A 25147-nucleotide genomic window follows, 5' to 3' on the forward strand; every position below is an offset into this window, starting at 1 on the left:
ATATAGTAAAAAGGCAAAACAAAAATCTTTCACGGTCTCTTCATTGATATCTGAAACCATTTTACAGTATTAGGTCAAGCCGTAGAAAATTGCTACATTTATAAGCAAAAACAGTTGAATATTGGCAATTTCCTATGATTCAACCTAATAATTTTTATAACTATCAATTATTTTATTAATTTTTGTCCATTTTTGTCAAATTTATCGTTTAGAAACAATGGCTATTTAGGAATCTGGCCTTGAATTTAGCACAGTCCATATATGAATGCTTTACAGCCCCTGTCAGTCGTTTGGGACACAGAAGTGGCATCCTCCGCCGGCAGCCCTCACCTGAACTTGTACACAGGGGAGCAAGGCTGCTCTCAGCGCCAACTCTTCGGGCGCCGTAAAAGATCTGAGTAGAGATATAAAATCCCCCTCACAAAGGCTGAGCGGCTGCCCCAGGTAGCTCTGGCAGAGGGCATTAACATATCTAAGGAAAGAATGCGAAGATCTGAAGGGAAGGAGGGGGGCTTAGAAAAGGAGAATCGCAGCAGGAGCCCGGAATCTGGGGACGCGAGCTGTCCCGGCTGACTAGTTTGCAGGGATATCTCGCCTGGTGGAGACAGAGGGACCAGGTTAACTGCCTTTAAGATAGCACAACTCAGCTTTCTTACAACTTCCCTTGCAGATGTTTCTCTAGGGGAAGGAATCCCTTGCACTCTGCTGGCCATCCCCGAAAACGTGAAGTTTGCACGGAAACAAGGTGACTCATCCCCCAGTCTCCCATTTCTGGAGCACACTGTCACCTTCTCTAGACAACATCTGAATCAAAATAATAGTTGGTCCTCCTTGTATGAGAACCAGGTATAGAACCAGAGAGAAAGCTAAATTCCCAGAATATTTATGGAAAGGGGGAGAAATCTATGATTCCAAATGTGTTTGGCTGAGTTCTTAGATCTATACCTAAGTACCTGGTGACATTTCTCTTCTTATGAAACTGATGCCCACAGTTTAATGGACACATAAAAGCAGTCATACTTCAAGCCAAACGACCTAGAAATGTTAACAGCCCTATCAAACACAAAAGTGGAAGTAAAGTTTACCCTTATAAACAGGAATGGTCACATGTCCTCCTGTACAAATGGTTTGCTGCTGACCCACAAAAAAATAATTCACTTAAAGATTTAAGTGTACACAGAAATTTTTAAATAGTATATGATATTTATTTTAGTTATCTTTAAGAAAAACCTTTGAAGTCTTGTGAGAAAGAGCTCTATAGGTTCAAATTCATTTGTTTAGTGATAAATTGTCCTTAAAATGTTGAACTAATGTTTCTGCTCATGTCTTTTAATATTTTTAGGCCTTCGTGGCCAAATTATTTCATCTTTAGAACTTTCTAAGAGTCCAGAGGGAACATTAGGTTGTTTTTTTAAAATTTAGGTTGTCAAGATGGATCTATAATGAAAATATGTAAAAGCTTTCTTTTTTCCAGAAAATGTGGATAAAAGGGTACAGTAGTTTGTCTTGTCCCCTCCTCCCCTTTTTTTAGGGCCACACCCTCTGCATATGGAGGTTCCCAGGCTAGGGGTCAAATTGGAGCACAGATGCTGGCCTACGCCACAGCCACAGCAATGTGGGATCTGAGCCAAGTCTGCAACCAACACCACAGGTCATGGCAACGATGGATCCTCAACCACTGAGCCAGGCCAGGGATCGAACCTGCATCCTCGAGGATACTAGTCAGATTCGTTTCTGCTGCACCACAAAAGGAACTCCAAGCTTGTGTTTTTTTTATGATACCTGAGTCAAATACCTCAAAATGCAAGAGTATGTTTAAAGTCTGGTTAATATTAAAAAATAACCTCTGAACAGTACTGTTCTCCTTGGAAAGATGGAGAAAATAAAGCCCAAGGAAGGGACTGACTGGCCAGCAATGGTGGATTCCAGCAGAGACGACCATCATTAGCTGAAATTACCTGAGGGCATCTGGAGTCCTGGGCCCTATCTCCATCCTGACTGTATCCTGGTCCCATTCTCACTTTCTCTTGGGGTCATCTCTCATGCTGGACCACAATTTACAAACCGTTAAACCAGAGATTACTGCTGCTGGTCAGACCATGAATAATGGGATGATGGACGAGAAATGACCTTATCTCTTTTGGAAGCAGCAATCCCAGTTTATCTGGCCCCAGGATGTTTCCAGCCTCACCCTTAAGCACCATCTTCAGAGAAAGATTATAACCTACTTGAGGGGTAGGGAGAGTATTTTAGGTATGTTTTAATCTTCCTGCTCTAAAACTGAGGTTGTCATATAATCCAGCACAAAACAAAAGTGGATTATTTTGAAGCCTGAATGTCAGTGGACCTCAGGCAGAATGGATAACCCTTAACTATTTCTGCTTCATGGCAATTTAAAGAGATAATAGATGAATAAAATTCACTAAGTAAACAAGCTCCTAAGGTTTGTTTTCATTGAATGCAAAAAATATATACAGATGTAGAAAATGAGTTGGGCCAGCATCATGCTTGTGCAACCCATACAGTGAGACAGGGCCCTGAGCTCGGAAGGGCCCACTCTCAGTTTAACCTTCGGTTGTCTCGGTCTTGAAATTCTTAATAATTTTGAACAAGGGGCCACTCTACATTTTCATTTTGCACCAGTCCCTGAAAATTATATAGCTGGTCCTGAACACGAGGGCCCTCACTTGATTCTTAGGGGCCTTCTGCACCAGCAATCAGAAGACATAGCTAGGTCTTAGTATTCCAGCATCCTTTGACTTCAACCGGATTTTTACTCAAGGCTTATATTACCAGCATATTCTCAAACTAGAAAAGGGCAGCACAATGACAGTGCTTTTAAACAAAACTACGGATGATGAAGTAAATTTACATAGTCATCTCTGCTAATATAAAGTATTAGCCAGCGGCCAAGTAAGTTTTTTCTGTCATGCCCGGTCAATTCAACCTCAACATTTGAGGGTCTACAATGTGCCAAGCACTATTTAGGGCACTCGAGTTGACAATCAACCAAAGGGATAGCAAGCTCTGCTTTCAGTTGGCTTATGTCCTAGTTAGGAGAAATACACAGTAAATAGAAATAAATAAGTCAATTGTTTGTTAGGAGGTGATCACCTCTAGACAAATAAATCAGAAAAGAGGCACTGGGGATGTTTTAAAATGGATGGTCAGAAAAGAACTCAGTGAGAAGAGGACATTTCAGCCAAGCTTTGAAGGAGGTAAAGGTACAAGTTGTGCCTTCTCTGGCCAAGAAACAGAAAGTGCAAAGGCTCTAGGGCAGGTGTGCACTGTTTGAAGACTAGCAAGAAGGAAGAGAGAGGGAGAAGGAATAGGAAACAATGAAGGCATAGGCATAGTAGGAGTCTAGTCTTGCACAGACTCGTGGATTGCTGTAAAAGCTTTACTCTGAGTAAGAAAGGAAGTGACTGAAGAAGGGGTTGGAGCCTGGGAGTTACATGTTAAGACTGAACAGGATTGTTCTGGCCACTGTGTGGAGGGGGCAAAAGACATCAGAAATGAAACCAGGAGACCAGACAGGAGTATACTGAAATTCTGCCCAGAGAGGTAACCATAGCTGGGACCAGGTGATGAGTAGTGGCTAGATTTTTGACTTTATTTGGAAGAGAGAGCAGGTAGGATTTGCTGAAGAGTGACCACAAACACCAACAATAACCACAACAAAAATAATAACAAGATCTTAAACCTTATTTTTCAACTAGCCTACTTCTAGCCAGCTAGGCTACCAACATTACCTCAATCCATCTTCACAGCAAACCTGGGTGAGAACAATTATATCCACCCTGCAGATAAGGAAACTGGGACTCAGGATTTAGGTAACTTGCTAAGAGAACTTACCAGTAAGTAGAGGAGTTATTGATCTGTTTAGATCAAAAATTTTGCCAGCACACCATGCTTGGTGGATGCTAGATTCTAGAGTTGACTCGGGCAAGAAATGAATAAATAAAAGAGAGCATGAAAACTCTTATTTGGACTCTAATTTAATTCTGTTTTCTGGCTGAAAGGGTAGCTAATCATGAGTTAGCAGTGGGGTACCATCATGAACTTTGTACTGGGAAAATGAGAGCTCTCCTACCAGGCTCTCATTTAAGAGAAATGAGCTCATCTAGTACTTTGAAGAATTTTAACAACCGTGGAATTGCACCAGTAGGGTAGGACCTGAGCCAGATAGATACCGACTGAGGCGGCTTCAAACCAGCCACTTTCACAAAAAGCCCATAGCTGCTCCCCGGGTGTGGTAAATGGAGTGACTACAGAAATGGCTCTAGAGTTGATGGGAAGCCTTTCCCCCGGGGAGCTCAATGGACTGAAAGGTATCTGCCATCCAAGTGGGGATGCGCAGGGGAGGGAGTGAGGAGCTGTCAGCTGGAAGTGAAGGATTGGAAAGCGGGCTGGGAGCCTGGCTGGGAGGGGCAGTTGTAAAGTCTCTGGCTCATCTTTGCCATACTAAATGCTCTCATCAAAGGATGGGATCAGCCCATGCAGTCTTAGAGGACAGCTACCACTTGGATCTATGTAGTTTACTGAAAAGTAAGACCTTGGCGGGGGGGGGGGGTGGGGGCTGTGCAAGGAAAGGAATATGGGCTTCCCCTAAAAGTAAATGACAGGAGATGATGTCCTGGTTACTCTTGTTGCACTAACAATTCACCCCAAAACTCTGTGGCATAAAACAATGACTTTATTATGCTCTTGGGTTCCACATGTGGGAATTCTTCCAGGGCTCAGTCGTAGCTTGTCTTTGCTCCGTGATATCTGAGGTCTGGACTGGGAAGATAAAACGGTGGGGAGAGGGAGCATGACTTGAACGCTGTAGACTGGCATTGTCTGCAAAAGTCTTCACTCACACACCTAGTGGTCGATGATGGCTGTTGGTTGGGACCCCACTTGGGGCTGTTGACCAGAGCACATGACCTGGGGTTCCTCACAGCCCCATGGGAAGCAGATTTTTAAGTGCTCGGGGTTCCAGAGGTAAGCATCCCAACAAAAAAGGTGGCAGGAGGGTCACCTTTTCTGACCCAGCCTCAAAAATCTTGCAGTCACTTTTGCTGCTTTTTATATTATTAGCGAATCACAAGCCCACCTAGACCCAAAGCAGGGAGAACATAGACACGCCTCTCCTCACAGGATGAGTATCAAAGGATTTGTGTGTATGTTTAAAATAACCACAAAGGAGCTTAATATGTCCTGGCTTTTGTGGAATCTGTACTTATCCCAAGATCTGGGAGGGTGTTGTGACCCGTAGGGGGCATCAACCTCCAGTAGGCAGTGCATTCATCTGTTCTCCTTTTCCATCTATCCTCTGAAACCAGGTAGATTCTACCCAACCTAACTCAGTGTCTTGGGGAGACATTATTTTCCCAATGGTTCATCAGAATCTACAAGCTCATTCTTACTTTCTCTTGCTCCTTTACGCAGAAGTAGATTCCTCCTTGCCTTGTTTATTAGATTAATAATTAACTTAGTGAATTAATTACCTGATAATTAGGATTCCAGATGACCTGAGTTCTGAGTTCTTTTTTTTTTTTTTTTTTGTCTTTTGTCTTTTTTGTTGTTGTTGTTGTTGCTGTTGTTGCTCTTTCTTCGGCCGCTCCCGCAGCATATGGAGGTTCCCAGGCTAGGGGTCCAATCGGAGCTGTAGCCTCCGGCCTACGCCAGAGCCACAGCAACGCGGGATCCGAGCCGCATCTGCAACCTACACCACAGCTCACGGCAACGCCGGATCGTTAACCCACTGAGCAAGGGCAGGGACTGAACCTGCAACCTCATGGTTCCTAGTCGGATTCGTTAACCACTGCGCCACGACGGGAACTCCGAGTTCTGAGTTCTGACTCAAGCCCTCTGGACAAGGGCATGACCTCTCTGAGTCTCAGTTTCCTCATCTTCATAATGGAACTTCTATACGGATTAAAACGGATAATGCTTGGCAGAGAAAAGCCACTAAAGAAATGCAAGATTTCCTGATTTTAAACTGTTCAACATAACTCTTTTTTTTTTTTTTTTCTTTCTTTCATTTTTACGGCTGCACCTACGGTCTATGGAAGTTCCCTGAGTCACATCTGCAACCTGTGCTGCATCTTGGGGCAGCACCAGATCCTTAACCCAGTGAGCGAGGCCAGGGATCAAAATCCAAATCCTTAAGGACACTGTGTTGGGTTCTTAACCTTCTGAGCCACCACGGGAAATCCAGCATAACTCTTTCTTATTTTTTAAATGAATTTCCTACTCCTTATATTTGGTTCATGGCTGGGACCCAAACAGGCCATACTCCTGTCCTGACCCAAGATCTACTAGCTGTGGCCTTGGGAAGTCCCTTTACCCCCATTAGCCTCAGTTTCGCCATCTGTGTACGGTGGATAGAGTGGATAACCAAGATCTCAAGGTCTCGACCAAGGTGTGTTAAATAAACCTTAAAAACAGCATCCCCAGACTAGGCTCTCTCGAAGGGTAAGTCCCTCGCTGTCCTGTTTTACCCACCACCACATTCGCAACTTTTTTTTCCTCTTTGGTACCATTATGCCTCAAGGAAGGGAACACACTTCACTCTAAAGATTCAGAACTTTTTCTCCAGTTCCATCTCACAAGCCTTTCCCATCAATAGCCAGGCTCCCACCATGAAAATTCAAATACCTGAATCTTTTGTGGGAAGAGGTCGCTTAGAGATAGCATAATCTCCCGGATCCTTGAGAAAAAAAGGCAGCAGGACAGCACAGGTTAGGCTGGGGGTAGTCCCGTATCACAGCAGGCTGCCTGGCCTGGAGGCCTGGGTAAATACATTAACCAGGCCTGACTCCAGCCCCCCGGTGGGAAGGCTGACACCCTCGGGCTGGAGGGAAAATCCCTCATACTGTACGTCTGTTACTCAATTTCCAGCCTTTGTACTGAAGGAGCTTGAGGGGCAATATTGCTAAAGCCCAGGGTTTTCTCATTCAGGACTAAACTGTGCATATGTAGCATGACAGCTGCTGCAGGGGTGTGGCTTCCTCCCAAGGCAAGAAAAGCCTTAAAAAATCCTCCCCCCCCCCCACCAATGGGGTAGGCCTTAAGTGATCCCAGCCCTCACTGTAGTGTCTTTGCCCAGATACCCATCAGGGTCACAAACACATTCCCTGGCAACCCAGCAGAAACCGTTCCCCAAGTAACTGTCAGTTTTCCTCCCCCCACCTTTTTTTTTTTTTTTTTAATTTTTTTTAAATGAAAGGAAAGTTATTTATCAGTGAAAGGAATCTGAGTGTTTACATTCCTTAGACCAAGAGAGGAGACACAGCCCCTGGGAAAAGGCTAGCCAGAAAGTTGAATGAGCTTCCTCCTTCCTGGCGCTTCCTCCAGCTTCTTTTAGGGAATACCATGGGGTTGAAGGTGTCGCCTTTTTTCTCATGTTCCTCGGGGTCTGCAGTGGTTCATGGACTTATGCCTTTAACCAGCATTTAATGTGCATCCGTTCTGTGCCTGGCTATGTGACCGGTCCCAGAAACATAAAAATGAATTAAACAGGATCCAGCCTTTGGGATGGTCCATGTATGTTTCGGTGGCAGATGGTGGGATGGCCAGATACATGAGAATGCACGAACGTCATTGGGTGTCCAAGAGCTGCGGGAGGCTGGGGCAGGGCAGGGCGGCCACATGGGAGGACAACAGCTCCTGGTAATGAGGGAGTGATGGCTGAGTGGGCGTTTGCCATATGGGAAGGAGCGGGAGCGTATTTCAGCAAGAAGGGGCAGCATGCACAAATGCATGATGCAACATGGCCCTCCGCAATAGGTCGTTGGGTGCAAGAAGGACTGCCGGAAATGGAGCTGACCTTGGCTGGCTAGGCTGAAACCTGCCATGCTATAGATTCTGGGCTTTTCTCCAACCTTCCAAAGAGCTGCTCTTCTAAAACAGGTCAGCTGGCAGGCAACTTTCTGATGGCCACATGGACCTGTGCTTCCTCAGTTTCCCCCATCTGCAAAACATCAAATGCTTGACTGTCCAAGCCCTGGCAGGGCCAGGATGACTACTCAGAGAGCATTTTGTGGCTTCCAACTTTCATCTGCTTTATTGGTTCAAGAGTGAAAACATTCATTTCTTTTTTATGGGACACATGGGCTTGGTGATTTTTTTATTATTAAAAATGAAATTCTTGAGAAATTTTCAAAAGTTTGGTTTCACAGCTTCCTACAATATTGGGTTTGGACTGTGTTTCTCAGGCAAAGCCAGAGACTGATCTATGTTGAATAACAGTGAAACACATGGGCTTCTTTTGAGACAAAAATGAATATGTGCCTGACTTTCCCCGCCCCTTCTCTACATATTTTTCCTAAACAAAGACTTTCGATGATTTGGCTTCTCTATTGTTCAAGAAATTGACATCCAGGTAATGAGCTGGCTGGTTGGTGGTCTAAGTAGGGCGTAGAGCTGGTTGTTTCCATCTGTAACCATCCAGGATGACCAGTTGACAAATAAGAAAATACTGTCTAAGAGAAGAGGAGATTGTCCCTCTCCTCTTTCCTAATTGTTCTCACTTTTCAGGCTCAGATCCCAAAGAATTAGGACCTGATATTTTCATGCGGAGGGACACCTATGTCTGAATTTACTCTTGTGCTGAGGGTGGGGAGGAGCCCACAGAACCGGAGGTGTGGGTGCTGTGGTGATCAGCCCAAAGTGATGGGAGGAAGAACAGACTTTGGGAAGAAATGAGCTTGACTGAAGGGTTAGATATCAGGCAGGGAGTCTTGGACTGGGGTTCAGGAAGTCCTTGCATCAGAACCACCTGCATGGCTTGCTTAGAATGGAGATTCCTGCAACCCAGCCCCAGAGTAACTGAATGGAATCTTTTGGAGTGAAATAGAGCAATCTGCATTTTTGACAAGGGCCCCAGGTGAAGTTAGAGAATTACTATGAGAGGGGCTAATCGTTCTGGCTCTGGAGTCAGAAAGAGAAGGAATCCAGCCAGGCATTGCTACTCACTAATGAGTCACCCTGGGACGCCTCAGCTGTCCTCATCTATACAATAGAGATAACGGTACCTCTCTGTATTAGTGGGATGTGGTCAGCTGCAATGAACGAACAGAATTCCCAATAGTGTCTTAAATAATGAAAGCATTTGATTCTTTCACATGACCAGAAATCTGGAGACATAGAGTCAGGGGCCTCTGCTTCTGCAACGCTGTATTTCCTCTGACCTTTCCTCCAGCTCCAAGGCTGCAAGGTGGTAGCAAAAACACAGTCCATCAAACTTTTACACTAAGGTCACAAAAAGAAAGAAGGAGTGACTGCAATAGGCTCTCCTCAGAGGAGTTTCTGCCCTGCGATCTTGGGAAACTTCCCTTCACACATCATTGGTCAGAACCTCGCAAAGGGGCCACCTCCTCGGCAGAGGGGCTCGGGTAACAGTCCCCAGCCAATGGAAACTGAAGTCCCTGACAGGCTTCCCAGGGGGGCTTTGGGAAAAGGTGACTTTTCCTGACACCTGGACATCTTTACTACTTGAATGAACTTGGGAAGAAGAGGGCAGGTGTGGCTGAGGAACAGGTGTGTTTTTCCTCTCAGTCAAGAACCTGTAGTGAAGTCCTTTTGGGGTTTTGGGTTTCTTTCTTTCCTTCTTTCTTTCTTTTTTGCTTGCTTGCCTGCCTGCCTGACTGCCTTCATGTCTTTTTACGCAGCTTAGTTATAGCCACTAAACAGCCCCCTATGTCCTAGTCCAGGACCGTCACTTCCATTTGTATTATGGTATAGTATATGTGTTGTCATTATGGTCAGAGGGCTCGCTCACATCTTTTGTGCTTGGAGAAAATAGGTGAAGACAAACAAACAAGTGGAGAACTCAGGAATGAAAGAATATGTCTGTTCTGCTGTAACTGCACAGAGCCATCTCCCTCAGCTTGAATTAACAAGTGGCTCCCCTTGTTCTAAAGAGTTTCCTGGTTGGAGTTAACAAGAATGAGAAGCAAAACAGTCTAGACTCAGGGCCTCACCCCATCCCGTCTCCACCCAGGGAAGGGCTGGGAGCCAGGGCGGGAAGTAGGAGGAGATGAAGGTGATGATCTAGTGGATAAAGCAGTAAGGGCACCATGGGCAGCCCTCCCGGGAGCCGCAAGGCTGGCACTATGAGATAACCTGTCTAGACCGCTTTCCAGCAGCTGGGAGACAACCTCTCCGCAAGCGCAGCCCAACAAAGCCGCCCGCCCTTTGCCGTGGCTTCCCAGCTGCTGCCACCATGGAGTTGTCAGGAAATTTGTGATAATTCTTTTTATTGATTGTCTCTATTGATTTTGTCTATGTCGAAAATATACGGCAGACACATTAAGTAGCTATTATAGGCAAATTGTCTTTTAATGAATTGTAGCAACAGACAGGATTTTATATTTAACCCTAACTGGCACTTGGACTTTTCAGGCGGTGTATGATCACAGAGGGACTAGGTTCTAGCACAGAACCCTTTTGACTGTGGAGATCTCCCTGGATCCTCCTGAGGAGTGCCCACACCTGCCCAAATGGAAGGGCCGAGAAGGGTCTTGTTAGGAGATGACACTGATCATCACTAAAATCACCAAGAATCAGTCCCGTGACTCAAAAGCATGCAGTTGTAGCCACTTTTCCAAACATTAAATATTAGTCCCCGTATTTGAAAACTCCAGCAGAAAAAAAGGCATCATTTTAACTCCCTATTCTCATCCCATATCTTAAAATGAGATTGTTGCTTTTACGAGGCTAGAATAAAGCACAATTTCATGCCTTGTCAGAGTGTGCTTTCTCCTCCTTCGTGTGGTTTTTTTGGTTTTGTTTTCTCAAAAAAAAAAAAAAAAAGTGTGTGTGTGTGTATGTGTGTGTGTGTGCATGCTTGAATTTTGGCAAAATTGTATTGAGAAGAATGCTTGGAAGCCTAAATCTAATATGTTAAGTGTTAGCCAGCAGCAAAAATCTCCAACTCTTTATCACATCCCCGAAGAGAACTTGAATTGACAGTGTCACTTTGTGGTGGTGCTGGTACTTAAACGATATTCTACCACCAGAAGCAAGACTTTGACTATTGTTATTTTATTATGTTGTGGGCAAAATTCACAGTAAAAATGCTATCTCTTTTGGGAAAATGCTTCTTTGCCAGACTCTTGAAAACTGTAATTTCAACAGCTTGGCAGAAAAGGCTATACTTTTGATAGAAATGAATTATGACTACAGGCAATGAATACAGAGGCTGATGTCCCAATTGCACTTGAGTTTTGGTTTTAAGGGGAGCAATCATTTAGGGCTGGTCACATGATAAAACTGCATTTCCTCACACAATGTACGGGAAATAGAGTAGCCTTTCCAATACTCCAATACTCCAGAGTCCTTTTGGTACAGATTCAAGTGAGGGTTCGTCTCCAACTCATCAGAACCCAGGCTTCTGCTTAGATCCACACACTAAACACTGACTATAGGTCAGGCTCTAAGTTTACAGCTTTGGTCCTTCTACTCTTCTGAGTGCTCTCCTGTCCCACATCTGCTTTGCCTCTTGGTCACAAGATGGATGCCTATAGCAGTGAATGTTCATACAATTCCTGGTTCACACCCAGCAGGAGAAAGAAAGAAGAAACAAAGAATGCTTCTTCCCAACACGGGATGCAAATCATTTCTGCGTGTATGACTGGGCCAACTCAAACTTGTGCCTTCTCTCACACAATATAGATGCCAAGGAAGGGCCATGATCTCTTTGGTTTATGCCACTCAGGACACCTCTCTTGAGCTGGAGACAATGGAGGCATCAAATTTGTACCTCCAGGAATTTAACTTATGGAGTGAACGGAGTGATGACACCAAGAGGCTCGTGCCATTGAAAGAAGATGTTCACCACTTACATCCCAAGAGAAGGAGACATTCCACACGGTGTAGGGCTACATGGCAAAGTACCAGTTTCAGAAGGAGGCAGAAGCAGGAGGAAGCGGAGAGCCAGGACCAGAGACTTTCTTAGGGTTTCATGGGAAAGGCAGGGAAGGGTAAACAGTTTAGGAGTGGCTGATGTGAATAATTTCTGCAGGCTTTAGGGCTTAGGGGGCATTGCTGGCTGTCTGGTAGCTGGCCCTGGGTTGATTTAGGACAGGGGAACAGGGGTTGGATAAGGAGATGGGTCGGGGCTCAGCACTGGATGGAGTCTGCAAATGAAAGGCTCCAGGCAAGCTAACCACCATCTCCAAGAACTAGCCAGCCTTGGCAGGGGCAGTCTCTCCCCAGGCCTGCAGGCATCCCAAGATATCAAAATATAAAATGCAGAAGAAAAAAAATGATAAATAAAGTGCTGCCATCAGCTGAGGCTCCTTAGTTCTCTTCCACATGGCCTCTCATTCTCCACTAGACTCCACTGGGCTTCTTTACACGGAAGCTGGGCTCCAAGAAAGAATGCAAGAGCCTTCAAGGTTTCTAGAGGCCCAGGCACAGAAATGGCAAGTTGTCACTTTCATTGCACATTATAGGTCAAAGCAAGACACAATGACAGACCAGGCTCAAGAGGTGGAAAAAAAGAGTCTACCTTTTAATAGGAGGAACCACAAAGAATTGGTGTTCACATTTTATCCACCCAAGGAAACCTATCATATTGCTTACCCAATTGTATTGAAATTGCTTGTTGATAAAGCCAACTCACACACTAAACAATAAGCTTCTTTTTTTTTTTTTTTTTTTTTTTTTTTTTTTTTTTTTTTTGCTATTTCGTGGGCCGCTCCCGCGGTATATGGAGGTTCCCAGGCTAGGGGTCCAATCGGAGCTGTAGCCTCCGGCCTACGCCAGAGCCACAGCAACGCAGGATCCGAGCCGCGTCTGCAATCTACACCACAGCTCACGGCAACGCCGGATCGTCAACCCACCGAGCAAGGGCAGGGACCGAACCCGCAACCTCATGGCTCCTAGTCGGATTCACCAACCACTGCGCCACGACGGGAACTCCAACAATAAGCTTCTTATGAACATGTCTTATTGATCTTTGAACAAGGGCCTGCTTGTTCAAAGATAATGGCTGGGAAGATCATCCAGATGGATGGAATTAAATGAGCAAGGACAGGGAAGCAAGAAAGTACAAGAACTGCTCACTTTTCAGAAGTTGTCCAATTTGGTATTTGATAGCGGGAAGAAAACAAAAGTTGTAAGAGCTCACTTTCAAGACAAAGGAGTTGGACTTAGTTCTTGGAAAGTAGGACACTATGGAAGGTTTTCCAGAGAGAATGACTGATACCATTGTTTCTCTAAGGTTGCTTAACTGATGGTTAATTAACTGATGTCTTGGTTGAGGTGCCAGTTTAACCAATTATTCGCCAAAACAAAGAAAAATGCTAGGGGACACAAGCTGTCTGTTGCATTAACCTATTAGCACATTGGCACTTTTGCAGAATGGCCTAAGACAGCTTGATCAGTCACAATTGTTCTGTTCCTTTTGGTTGATTTCTTTAGCCTCTATTAGAAAAAGCTGAGAGGAGTTCCCATTGTGGCTCAGTTGTTAACGAATCCGACCAGGAACCATGAGGTTGCGGGTTTGATCCCTGGCCTTGCTCAGTGGGTTAAAGATCTAGTGTTGCCATGAGCTGTGATGTAGATCGCAGACAAGGCTCGGATCTGGCATTGCTGTGGCTCTGGCATAGGCCGGCAGCCACAGCTCTGATTAGACCCCTAGCCTGGGAACCTCCATATGCCACGGGTGTGGCCCTAGAAAAGACAAAAAAAAAAAAAAAAAAAAAGAAAGAAAGAAAGAAAGAAAGAAAAAGATGAAAAGATGAGAGAGACAGAGTTCCCTGTCCTCAGTAGCAGTTAGTGTGTTACAACGGAAGCCAGCCTCTGATGAAATTTTGTGTCACGAATAATCAACAATTACCACACAGGAATGAAAATGTCTCGGAATCTGCTCTTGTAAGCTCAGAGAAGATCAGCTCCATCCTTCAGAGTCCTTGTCAAGCAACTTGCTTGAAGATTTTACTTGAGATAAAGACCACAGTGTTCCAGCAATAGATCTTAGCTAAACTGAGTCAAACCAAGCCACAACAATTCCTCCATGTGATGGCCAACTCCAGGGCTGAATGAGACTTCTAGGGCTGGGCTACCATTTAGAAGAGTATTGGACTCTGGGCTCACCATACTCTTACGCCCCTTACATGCAAAGGCAGAGGTCCTTTACTATATATTATTTCTAGCCAACTCACATACTTTGTACACCACTCCTTTCACAGATATATGTATAAGTGCTTATTATTATTTATGCTATTTAAATGCTCTAGTACACATTCTAAGTGACTTTGTTGAGGTATAATTTGCATTCCATATAATGCACCTATTGTAGGTATACAGTTAGATCAAACTAGTGTCAAATAAAACATGATTCTTGCGGCTCTTACACGTTAGTTATCTACTGCTGCATAACAAATTAACCCCAAATTTAATGGCTTAAAACAATAGTTATCAGTTCCCAGTTTTGGTGGGCCAGGAATCCAGATACAACTTAATGGGGTTCTCTGCTTTAGGTCTTTTCACAAGCTGCAGTCAAGGTGTCCACTGGGCCTACAGTCATCTCACAGCTCAGTGTGGGAATGATCAGCCGCCCAGCTCCTTCAAGAGGTGGCTGGCAGGATTCTGTTCTTTGTGGGGTCTTGGGCCAAGGGTCTGAGTTTCTCTCTGTTGGGTAGTCTCCCTCTGTTCCTTGTCACACACACCACTCCAACTGGGCAGTTGCTTCATCAAAGCCGGAAAAGTTTAGAATACAAGAGAGAGAATGCTAGCAAAATGGAAGTCATGATCTTGTAGAAGCTAATTTCAGAAGTGACAGCTCATCTGTTTTCGCGGTACTGTGTTTGTTAAAGCCAGTGGCTTGGTCCCACCCACATTCAAAATGAAGGGTTTGTACCAGGGGGAGAATGATGGGAGGTTGCCCACCACACTTTATGTTAACTTCCTGGAGACCCCTGATTAGAGCTTTCGTTTTTTATGATTTCTTTTTCTTTTTTTCTTTTTTTAAGGGCCACACCTGTGGCATATGGAAGTTCCCAGGCTAGGGCTCAAATTGCAGCTGCAGCTGCTGGCCTACGCTACAGCCACAGCAACACTGGAACCAAGCCACATCAGCAACCCACACCACAACTTGCGGCAATGCCGGATCCTTAACCCACTGAGCGAGACCAGGGATTGAACCCCTACATCCTCACAGAGACTATGTCAGGTTCTTAACCTGCTGAGCCACATGGGAACTCCTATTGATTAGAGCTTTTCAAGTTTTTACAGGAACACCCCTAGTTAGGTAGCTTCAAACAGTAACAAGGGTACATTAGCAACTAATTAGGGTATAGAAAGAAATTAATACAAATATTTATCACCTTAAAATCCATGTTGAAATCTGTAAGTTCCATATGATCACTGGCCTTTTTGTTTAACTTATCAGATAGGACTTATGTTTGTCTGGAGAAAAGGCAGAGTAGGTTAAGGTGCAGGAATAAACAGGTCTAAACCTTAGAGAGTTGGGATGTTTTGGCTTACAGAAGGTTTAAACCAACAACAAGATGCAACACAAAGATACCAAGTTGTATCTAGAAAAAGACAGTTGATATTGAGGTCATTCTTTCTAAGAAAATAGCAAAAATGTTTTTCTCTCTCTCTCTCTTTTTTTTTTTTTTTTTGTCTTTTGTCTTTTTAGGGCTGCACCCACGGCATATGGAGGTTCCCAGGCTAGGGGGTCTAATCGGAGCTGTTGCTGCCGGCCACAGCCACAGCCACAGTAACGTGGGATCTGAGCCACACCTGTGACCTACACCACGGCTCACAGCAATGCCGGATCCTTAACCCACTGAGTAAGGCCAGGGATCAAACCCCCAACCTCATGGTTCCGAGTCGTATTCGTTTCCGCTGCGCCACTATGGGAACTCCATGTTTTTCTCTATTTTTGAGTTGAGGGGAAAAAAAAAATACAGACTAATTTTCTGCTGAAAATAATCTACTCTCTCTCTCTTTTTGCTATTGAAAAACATAAAGTGTGTATTTTGAGAAAAAAGGAAAATATAGTCATTCGGGATGTAATTTTTTAAACACCTGACGTAAAATCGACAACTTCTGTTGTGAGAACTGGTCAATGCGATGACATTCGCTTTTCACAGACTTGCTCTCAAACAAACATCCTAGCGGCGTGTGCTGTAAAGTACGGTGGAAGAAGAGATCATGGGCTCCAACCCCTGGACCAGATTAGGTGACTTGGAAACACAGGAGATGCTGTTATCCATTATTTTATTCAAATATGCCTTGGATAGAAAATCGTTCTTGGGTACACAAACCGCAGAAGGCCTTTGGATGGAACACAACCTCCAAAAATTAAATGATTCCAATCTTGCAAAATTTCAATTGGAGTCATGTCCTTATAAAAGCCATTCTTCTTCTTTCTTTCTTTTCTTTTCTTTTTTTTTCCTTTTGGTAATTGCAAAGCCAAATCAAAAGTGAACAGAGTGTAAACTTTTAAATGGTATCATTAAGCAGCCAGACCTACAACATGTCAGATCATGAAGGTAACGTACAGCTCACTCAATGTTATTGGTAAAATCATTTCAGGCTAACAGCAAAAACAAACTTGTAAAATGGCTCAAATGAAAAGCAAAAAAAAAAAAAAAAAAAAAAGTTCATTTCCATCAGCTTTTGGAAGGAGAACATTACTGCCACATATCCAATAATGAGATGAAGATTTTTATTTGTTTTTGATATAATTGATAGCATCTTGATAAATGTCAGTTGGCTATTAAATAAAATCCATGTCAGTCTATCACACAAGAAGACAACATTTTCTTCTGATAACCTCATGAAGTCTGGGCATTCCCTGGCCTTGAAGCCTGTTCCAGTGAGAAACAATAAGATCTTTATGTAGCTATTCTTTTTGAGGTATAAATAACCAGAATCCCAGATAAGAAACTTATATTTACAGCCTAACTTTATTATTTTTAAATTGTTGTTTTTCTCCTTAAACAGGTCAGCTGACTGTGGATTGCTGGAAATCCCTGCACATTTTATCATGCCTGGGTCAGCAATATATTCTTGGCTTCAGAAACATTGATGTTGAAAATTGAACATCTGGTCTTTCCTTCCCATTTCCCTCCCCATCCTGCTCCATCATTTCTCCCCCCCTAGTAATCAGCATTTCCTCCTCTGCCTCTCTGGCTTGCATAGCATTTAAAACTTGAATTTGGTGTATAGTGTATTTATTTGTTTGTTTTGGGAGCCAACTTGGTCCTGCTTCCAGTTCTGAAAAGTTCCTGGCAGTGCCATTTCCTGTGGTTCGTTTTTAGAAACCACTTAAAAGCAAGGGCAAAGGTTACTCCGATGGGTTAGATTAATTGGTCACTAGTAAGAGGAATTATATCTCTGCCCAAAGGCACAACACTGTTTCTTTCCTCTTGTCTATCACGGATGCTTTTTAAGGGGACCTAATGAAGATGCTGCCATAATAATGTGCTAGACCTGGAGGTTCTGGAGCCCTAGAATGGAATGTGGTGGGTCTGTGATAAGCGCATTCCTTTTTTCTTGTCTTTAGTCAGTTTCTCAAAATGATCTCTAAACCTAATACAGCTGACCCTTGAACACCACGGGTTTGAACGGCACAGGTCCGGATATACAAGGATTTTTTCAATAGCAAATACTGCAGCATTTACACGATCCGTAGTTAGAATCCATGAATGTGGAGCCACCTATATGGATAGAGGAACCATGTGTACACTGAGTGCTGGCTATAAATTATCCTCAGATCTTCTACTGGACAGAGTGTCAGTGCCTCTAACCCTCACCTCATTCCAAAAGTCAACTGTATTTTACGATCTGCATTTCCAAAGCAAGATTAGTCACTTATCTTATAAATAAGCACTCCAATTCCCTCCTGGGACCAGTGCTGGTTTTCAGATGTTGGGAGGGACACTGCTGAACGGAAATGCGTTAGGTAGCACACAGAGAGGAGACGCCTCCAGAATGGTCCCGCAACATTCCACAAAGCATGTGAAACATGAGGCACACGCTGGTGTACAGAGCACACCACGATCATTTAAATTCCACTTGGACCCCCCAGTTCTATTTTTTTCAAAAAGAATGTACAATTCTTTGATAATTCTGGTCTCTCTAGTTGAAGACAGCTTTGGGGGGGGGGGAAGGGCTTAAGTTGTATATTTTTCCTGATTCTCTAGCAATATATTTTGCTGTAGTCATTGAAAAATACCTCACATTGTCTGGGATCTTTGAAGTACACGGCAACTAAATGTTTGAGAAGTGTACTTCCTCTAGACTTTCCTAGAGCTGTTGAAATGTAAACAGAATTCACTCTTGCTGTGCCATTTTCAATAGGGCTTAGAATAGAAATGATCCCTTTTTGAGTAGGACTGAACTTCAGCTTTGAAGAGATGCTGTAGATTCTTTTTTTCTTCTTATGGCCACACTCATGGCATACAGGCACTCCCAGGCCAGGGACTGAATCCAAGCCTCAGCTGTGGCCTACACTGCAGCTGTGGCAACACTGGATCCTTTAACCCACTGTGTGGGGCTGAGGATTGAACCTGTACCTCTGCAGAGACCCGAGTTGCTGAGTTGCTCTAGATTTTTGAGGGAACAAGGGTATGTGCCTGGAACCCAGAATCCCATGTGGTTTTCAGATTCTTAAATTTTTCTCATGCATTTTAAGTGTCTGTTATAAATTTGAGGGACTTCACCTTTCCATTCAATGTGCTAACACTTAGATTAAGACAGCTTTTGAAAATTCATGAGCAATTAAGTGATGCACTAACAAGAAAATTGACTTTATTTACAGTACCAATGGGGGGAAAATGATAATGTGATAACTCAACATAAAAATGTGACTTCTTTTATACATTTCTAAACTAACTTTTGGAATAAACTATGTCTTTTTTTTCAAGGCAAGGTCCTTAGAACCACTTGGTAAGTATATATTGAATATTTTACTTTCCTTTTCCTGTGATACAGCAAGAAGTTCATCCAAATAGAACCATGCCTCCACCACATAAATCATTCAGAAGATCTGGTAACTTTCCATGTGATTCAGTTAAATCCTTTAAATCCCACAGGAGAATGTACTTGCTTTTGGCATATTTCTCCATATTAGGAGGAAAACCAGTCTCCAGGGACATGGTGGTTAATGAGAATGGGCCAAAAGCAGATGTCCTAAACTCAGTTTTGTTTGCTGAGGCATTTTGAGATGGTGTTTCTCTTGATTCCTGAAGAAGTTTCCTTTCTGAGTCCTCAGTATCTCTCTAGGCTCCCCACGATGCCTTTAAAACGGCAGAACCTTTCTTCCAGTAATTAAAGATAAGGCAATTGCAGAGGGAATTTACACGTTGAACGAAATTCACTGACGCTGAGCTGAAAATCCAACTATACCTAATGCCAGAGTTGATGGGTTTGCAGGGAGCAGGAGGAGGTGAAGAGCAATGAGGAGACAAGACAAGACGGCGGCAGGACGGGGCAGTGGAGGGGCTGCGGGAATTTCCCCACCTCTCAGTTTTGCCCCCTCTCTAAGCTGAAATGGAAATCCACCTGCTGGAGGCAGTTGGTATTTTATGGGTAATGCAAACACCCAACTGAGTTTTAAGCCAGAAGGTGTTCTCATCTTCTATTTCTTGCCTTTTTTTTTTTTTTTTTTTCTTGGCCATGCTCATGGCACGCAGAAGATCCTGGGCCAGGGATTAAACCCAAGCCACAGCAGTGACAATGCCGGATTCTAAACCTGCTGAGCCACCAGGGAACTCCTCCATCTTCTATTTCTTTAGTTTCATTATATAAACATGAATCCTCCATGCCCAGGAGAGAGAAGTCCCAGGCCCTAAAAAGACTACAGTGTGTTTGAAAGTGTTAAGATAATAACACATATTTTGTTCAAGAGATTCTTCACTCGCTTGGATGGAGGAAGAGGAGCTGAAGTCAGGCCTGAATGCCGTCTATTACAGAGTATATTGATGCCACAAGGAAAGGAAGCATCTCCTCTGAAAGGCTTCACATATTTCAACCAATCAATAAAGAAAGAGAAATATTTCTCAGCTCCAAAACTAGAGGGTAACTTTTAGAAATCTTCCTGGGGCTCTTTGCTGAAAGTCTAGTTTTTGCCAGGATTGATCAGTCATTGGTCATCCCCACCCCAGGGGAGTTTTAAGAATCTGTATGTTTAGACTGGAGAAGGCAGGACATAGGGTAAGGAAGGAAACAAAAAGGAAGTTGTCAGAGTGTGGCCTCTTACTCAACCCTCATTAATAATCTCAGTAGTTCCTGGTGAGCCCCTCCCCCCTTTTGTGCCAATATCTGCTATAGAAAACTTCCCTGAGCAGAGGTACAAAACTGTCAGATTTCTACAAATATGCTTGCTTTGAAACTCAGTAGACAAGCTAGCAGAGAGAGGAGGGAAAGCACTGTATTTGCTCCAAACTAAAAGAAGCATGGATCACCCAGGGGTTCCCTGAACCTAACCTGCCCCCACCTCCCCATCCCCCAACTCTCCCTGGGGCTTTTTCTTCCTTAAATAAAAAAATGGAGACCAGAGACCCCTGGTGGTGTAGCAGGTTAAGGATCTGGCATTGTCACTGTAGCAGCTTAGGTCACTGCTGTGGTGCAGGTTAGATTCCTGGCCCAAGAATTTCCACGTGCCATGGTGTGGGCCCCAAAAAAAGTCTACATGTAAAGTATCAAGTTATATATAAGGTGCAATTTGTTGAGGAAGAGAGAAAAGGTGAAATAGAGGGCTGAGAACAGAGATCATGTCAAAAGCATGTCAAAGAAGGAACAGTCGACTTTTTCAACTGAGTGTAGCTGGTGAAATACTCCAAGTCTGCAGCTGTGACCTAAACCCAGGCCAAACTTCAACAGAATGACACCTTCCAAAGTCAGCACTTAAATTAGCTACTCCCACCTCAGCCCCAGATATTGTAAGAGCGGCACGAATCATCTAAGGTCTTTCCAGCCTCCCACTTAGCATACAGATTTAAATACTGGAACTCCAAGTCAAAATCCCCCAGTGGACCACCTCAACCTTCATTAGTTGGAAAATAAACAGTTCTGTAGTCAGGGAGAAGGGGGCTTTTCACAGAAATGCCTTTGATGCTAAGGCTGCTTTGAGGATACATGTCCCTATGCCTCCAGGGAATTTTTAGCACCAAACTCAAGGACCCCCAATACAAGGGGGCAACCAATAGTGAAGAGTGTTTTCTATAAAGGCAGTGGATGGGAAAGTTGTAGTCACTCGGATCCCAGTTTCAGGGAAGCAGATCAAGGGGTGGTGAGGGCATTGGGGAGTAACAGCTTATGCATTCAACTCAGAAGGCAGAGCTCAACGTGCACACACACTAGGTCACTGCTTCTCCTCTCTGGAGGTGGTGACAGCTTATGATATTCTAGCTACTGCTGCTGATCCTTTGAAAGGAGCCCATGTTATGTTATAGCCAACCCACTATTTCTCCATTTATTTATCTACTACCGTCATGGGGCAGAAAAGAAGAGTTTGCTATTTTCTTTATTTTTACTTAGGTGGGCGAGGGGAGGAAGCTAGTCTGTGCCTATATATTCTGATTTTCAGTTGATTGGTATTTTATTTTATTTTATTTTATTTTTGCTTTTTAGGGCTGCACCCACGGAAGTTTCTAAGTTAGAGGTTGATTCAGAGCTGTAGCTGCTGGCTTACATCACAGGCACAGGAATGCAGGATCTGAGCCGTGTCTGTGACCCACACCACAGCTCGCAGCAATACTGGATCCTTAACCTACTGAGGGATTGAACCTAGGTCCTCATGGTTACTAGGTTTGTTACTGCTGAGCCATGACAGGAACTCCCGGTTGATTGGTTTTAAATGGGCTTGACAACCTAGCTGACGGACTTTCTCCTCTGTACAGGATTTTTATCAAGAAAGTGAAGAGCACATATCCTCAAGATAAAAAGAGACACCCTTGTGCGTGGTCAAATAAGAAATATGGTTACACAGAATTAACGTCTGGGTAGACCAACTGGCCCACAAGCCCATGCATGCTGGTTAAGCATATGTGCTTGAGTCAGTCAGTCTTGGGTTCAAATCCTGACTTCTGCCACTTAGGTGGATAACTGGCTTCAGTCACCTTCTCCCAGAAGCGGATTCTGAGCCAAAGATTCACACTCAAGTGATTTATCAACAAGGAACTCGCAGGGAAAGAAATGACAAAAGTTTGAGGAACAAACTAGGGAAGAAGCTTAGCAAGGGTCTGGTTTCAGCTGAAATGCAGCCTCAGCCAGATCCTGGAAATCTCTGAAGAATGCATTTCACCCCAGAGTTTATGGAGAGGTAAAAGAGCCTGGCTTCTGTACCCGAGTGTCAATTAATCATTAGCTCATGGGTGGAGGTTCAAGAGTAAATTCCCGGGCACCTGGGGAGATGGGGCAACTGTGGTAGCCCAGAGGCAATCCTCTGAAGAATTTTGTAGCTACAAGCCATCAGCAGGCAGACACCCCAAACTTAGGGATAAATGCACAGTAGGCACTGTGAAGATGACCAGAAAGGACCTTGGCGGGGGTACCAAGAATGTCCACTACAGTGACTGTGGGCAAATTTCTCAACCTCTCTGAAACTGTTTCCTTCTATGTAAAATGAGAAACTAATATTAACCTCAGAGATTTGTTGTGATAATGAAATGGAGATACCACATGTAAAATGCATAAAACCTGATACAGAGTAAGTGTTCCACTAAATACAATCAGTTCTCTGTATACGTGAGTTCCATGTCCATGGATTCAACCCACCATGAGTGAAAAATATTCTGGAGAAAAAGAATTCCAGAAAGTTCCAAAATGCAAAACTTGAATTTGCTGCATGCTGGCACTATTTCGGTAGCATTTATATTGTACTAAATATTATATATAATCTATGATGATTTAAAGCGTAGCTGAATCACTTTGTTGTCCAGCAGAAATTATCCCAATGTTATAAATCAATTATACTTCAATAAAACTTTTAAAAATGAAAAACAAATTAAGTCTACAGGAGGATGTGCACAGGTTAAAAGGAAATATTAAACCATTTTATATAAAGGATTTGAGCATCCATGGATCTGGGTGTCCATGGAGTTTCCTGGAACTAATTCCAAAGGACAATCATACTATACACTGTATTTTCCAGCTGGATCACCGACTCCACAAGAACAAGATAGCATCTCCTTCATTATATTGTCTCCCCACTCCCTAGAGAAATGCCTTGCACATAAGAGACGCTCAATAAATATTTGTACAGCGTTAAGGTAGGAACAGTATCACAGGGACACACAAGACTTTGCCAAAGAGAGAAAACTATATTCAGTTGGGACTGGACAGTGAGCCTATGACAATTCAAAAATTCTATACTTGACAACGGAAGCAGAGTTCTCATGTGAAAATGATAAATAAGCCTTACTAAAAAGACTTTTGAATTCCACTTATTAATAAGACCACTTATCTCACTAGTGAAGTCCTTAAGTATTGAGAAGCTCTCCAACTGAGAGTGGGAGATACAAGTTTTCTGAAATTCAGTTTTCAGTTGGGAACTCAGACTTGTACTACTCCTCCACCTCTTGTTACGGTATTGAGGACTGGTTACCCTGGAGACTGGGAAGCTTTCCCCCGACCTCCTGGGCTGGTCCTCCAACAGCATCCTCCCCCCCACCCCCCCGCCCCCATAGCGCTCTTGCTGAGTTCTACTGAGACTGTTGCTTTCTCTGTATCTCTCCACTGGCCCATCAGCTCCTTCAGAGCAGAAGTGTGTCTCTGTCGCCTTACCCTCAGTGCCTCATATGCCTCGGTGCCTCAGTGACACAGGTACCTTGCTCAATGAATGAATGAGTAAATGGATAAATCTCTAGGACTAATGAATGTGGTGAAGTCTACCTCACATTCTCAGACAGAAGATTATGGTATAATGTAAATTTTCATCCTGTGTATTACTAAAAATGTAAACAAAGTCAAAAAGAATTGCTTTATAAACATGGGTGTGATTTAGGCAGCTATGAAAAAAAGATCAGAAGAAATAAAGAAATAGAAGAAAAATCAAAAGAAATAAAGGCCTGGGGTTCCCTTGTGGCTCAGTGGGTTAAGGAACTGATGTTGTCACTGCTGTGGTTCGGGTCACTGGTGTGGTGTGGGTTCGATCCCTGGCCCAGGAATGGTGTGGCTCTGGCCAAAAAGGAAAACAAAAAAGGAATAAAGGTCAAATGTTCTGGGTCAAAGACCTGAAATAAAAGGACCAAATAGAGGTGGGGAGAGAGGTGGGGAGAGAAGACAGACCCCGTGAAGCCAGCAGCAGAGTGGGTGGGTCATACATGGTGTACATGGGGGAGGAGGAAAGAGGGAGAACTAAAAGGAAAAAGGAAAAAGAAGGGCAGGAAATATAAAAGGCCGGTCAAAAGAACAGAAGAACAGAAGAGGAAAGAAGATGGTTAACGGAGGGCAGAAAAGTTCAAAGAGAAAAGAAGACCCAGATCTTGTTCAGTAGCTACAGCAGGGCAGGGAAAGGGTGGCGAGAGTGGGACAGACGGACCAGAATTCAGCTGAGTGAGCAGCAAAAGGTAATAATTGTGAGATTTCTGTGAGCATCCTTCTACTCCCTAAAATCCCCATGGTCTTGCCTCTTGGCCCCCAATTCTCTCACACCATCGCGTGTAGGTATGCAACAAAATTACGTCTCTGGGTGGGTCTACACTAGAGAGAAGGTCTGACCTTCACCAAACATTCATCTGCCCATCTTTGAGAAGACGCTGACCAACCTTTTCGGTAGGACCGCATTTCCACCCTTTGCTACAGCTTCCAGCACCGCCAGATCCTTAACCCGCTGAGTGAGGCCAGGGATAGAACACACATCGTCATGGATACCAGTCGGGTTCTTAACCCGCTGAGCCACAACAGGAACTCCAAAAGCAATGACTCCTTTCAAAGCAATAGTTAACCAGCACGTCAGTTTCATCCTGAAAGATTTCCTGCATTTTCCCTCTGTGTCCAGAACCCAGTGGTTATGTAGGAGAATTTTATCGCCTCTTCCTGCCTGACAATCCCACAACACCAACGCTATGGAGGAGGGAAGGAGCAATTACGAGGCAGGCTGCAACCAGCCCAAACCCTGCGGTGTGGGTCGCAGTGCTGGCTGAGCTTCTGTTCCATGGGATAGTAAGAGCCAGGCATGAAATTAAGTTAG

The 25147-nt window shown here is 43.9% G+C and overlaps 1 protein-coding gene across 2 annotated transcripts in view; it reads right to left on the reverse strand.

Moving 5' to 3' along the window:
- LOC146395032 (uncharacterized) overlaps positions 1 to 25147 on the reverse strand; it is a 273628-nt gene that overhangs the window by 13690 nt on the left and 234791 nt on the right. The gene's annotated exons all lie outside the window — the stretch shown is intronic.

This window comes from Sus scrofa, chromosome 18 (genome assembly GCF_054392235.1).
Source record: "Sus scrofa isolate SSC_HxYL_T2T_F1_AM1 chromosome 18, Sscrofa_HxYL_maternal_Yorkshire_Landrace_v2.0, whole genome shotgun sequence".
Taxonomy (NCBI): Eukaryota; Metazoa; Chordata; class Mammalia; order Artiodactyla; family Suidae; genus Sus; species Sus scrofa.